This window comes from Cebus imitator, unplaced genomic scaffold (assembly GCF_001604975.1).
Source record: "Cebus imitator isolate Cc_AM_T3 unplaced genomic scaffold, Cebus_imitator-1.0 Scaffold54, whole genome shotgun sequence".
In the NCBI taxonomy this organism is placed as follows: domain Eukaryota; kingdom Metazoa; phylum Chordata; class Mammalia; order Primates; family Cebidae; genus Cebus; species Cebus imitator.
This window is the reverse complement of record NW_016107369.1, coordinates 6,094,896-6,097,445: the sequence shown is the minus strand read 5'-3', so window position 1 is coordinate 6,097,445 and position 2,550 is coordinate 6,094,896.

The following is a 2,550-nucleotide window of genomic DNA, read 5'->3' as shown; positions in this document are numbered from 1 at the left end:
GGGTTTCACCATGTCGACCAGGACGGTCTCGATCTCTTGACCTCGTGATCCACCCGCCTCGGCCTCCCAAAGTGCTGGGATTACAGGCTTGAGCCACCGCGCCCGGCCTCATGTCCAGATAATTTTTGTATTTTTTAGTAGAGACGGGGTTACACCATGTTGGTCTTAAACTCCTGACCACAAGTGATCCACCTTCCTTGGCCTCCACAGTGCTGGGATTACTGGCATGAGCCACTGCCCCCAGCCAGTTTCCCTTTTCTAGAGCCTCTCCTGTCACGCCCCTTTGTCTCATGTGTTCTGGTTCCTCTAAGTCTGCTTTTATCGTTGGATTTATTCTGTCTTTTTTAGTATTCCCTTTATTGCTCTCCTGTGTTGGACGGTTTGGATCCTATGTCTTGGCTTGTGTTGACATACAGTAGCTTCCTGTTATATGGCGGTGATACATCCTCTGTATATGATGTACATAGTGTATATTGGTATGTGGTTGGTAGCTTTTCAGAATCTGAAGTGCTTTTTATATTGATTATTCGTGTGGCCAGTAGTTTACTTGGATATAAAATTCTATGTTGAAGCTTATCTTCCTCACACTGAATGTGTTGCATCATTGTCTTACAGCATCTAATGATGATTTTTGGAAGTATTGGATCATTCTGAATTTTTTTTTTTTGAGACAGAGTCTCCCTCTGACGGCAGGCTGGAGGTACAGTGGCAGGATCTCGGTTCACTGCAACCTCCACCTCCAGGGTTCAAGCGATTCTCCTGCCTTAGCCTCCTGAGTAGCTAGGACTATAGGCGTGCGCCACCATGCCCAACTGAATTTTGCATTTTTAGTATAGATGAGGTTTCACCATGTTGGCCAGGCTAGTTTCTTACTGTTTTGTACTGGTTCTTGGGATTTGTCCTCAACTTTACTTTCCAGACTTCATTGAATGAATGAATGAATGAATGAATGAATGAATGAATTATTTTGAGACGGAGTCTCGCTCTGTTGACCGTGCAGTGGCGCGGTCTCGGCTCACTATAACCTCCATCTCCCAGATTCAAGCAATTCTCCTGCCTCAGCCTCCTGAGTAGCAGGGATTACAGGTGCACCCCAAACCATACCCGGCTAATTTTTTTTTGTATTTTTAGGAGAGGCAGGGTTTCAGCATGTTGATTAGGCTAGTCTCAAACTCCTGACCTCGTGATCCACCGGCCTCAGCCTCCCAAAGTGTTGGGATTATAGGCGTGAGCCACCACGCCTGGCAGAATATTTATTTTTAATACCATGTTTCAAGTTTCTGTATTCTATTGTTCTCTGAAGATTTCTCACCTACACCTTCCCCTGTCCTTTTTTAACTGGGTGGAACCTTATTTATTTATTTTTTTGAGACAGAGTCTGGTTCTGTTGCTCAGGCTAGAGTGCAGCTGCATGATTACAGCTCACTGCAGCCTGGATTTCCTGGGCTCAAGCCATCCATCTGATTCAGCCTCCTAAGTAGCTGAGACCACTGGTGTGTGCCACCACACCTATTTTTTTTTATTTTTGTAGACATGGTGTCTCCTTATGTTGCCTAGGCTGGCCTTGAACTCCTGGGCTCAAGCAGTCCTTCCCCTTCAGCCTCCCAAAGTGTTGGGATTACAGATGTGACCCACGCCTGGCTGCTTTTATTTTTAAAGTATAATAGTGTCCCATGGTTTGAATAACCTGCCTTCCTTCACGTTTTGGAATATTTCTCTTTATTTCACGAAACGTTGTTCTTATAGTTAAATAAAGTCTTACTGTGTATCTGCATTTTCTTTTTCCAAGTTATTTTTGCATACCATATCAACCATTTTCCCATGTTAAAAATCCTCGATAAATTTATATATATTGTTTCAAAACATTTCTTTATAGGTTCTTTATAATATTTACTTGAATTTATTATAGTTTTAACCATTCTAATTTTAGATACTTAGGTTTATGTATGTATTTTGGTAGTATTAGTAGTGATACAAAACTTTTAATTTATTAAAAGGTAAAGAATTTTCTGCAAATGAAGAATCAGTAAGAATTTATATTTTTCTTAAAATGATGTGTTGTCCATTTCTTTCATGTGATAAGTTTGTGGAAATTGGGGAAATTTTCACAAATGTAGTTGCTCGTTTTTTCTTTTATCTTTTTTCCCCCTAGTAGAAATATAGTTTTGCTTTTACATTAAAAATTATTTTGGCCGGGCTTGGTGGCTCACGCCTGTAATCCAAGCACTTTGGAGGCCAAGGCGGGCCAATCACCTGAGGTCAGGAGTTCAAAACCAGCCTGACCAACATGGTGAAACCCCGTCTTTAAAAAATAAAAAATAAGCCGGGCGCAGTGGCTCAAGCCTGTAATCCCAGCACTTTGGGAGGCCGAGGCGGGTGGATCATGAGGTCAAGAGATCGAGACCATCCTGGTCAACATAGTGAAACCTCATCTCTACTAAAAATACAAAACATTAGCTGGGCATGGCGGCATGTGCCTGTAATCCCAGCTACTCAGGAGGTTGAGGCAGGAGAATTGCCTGAACCCAGGAGGCGGAGGTTGCGGTGAGC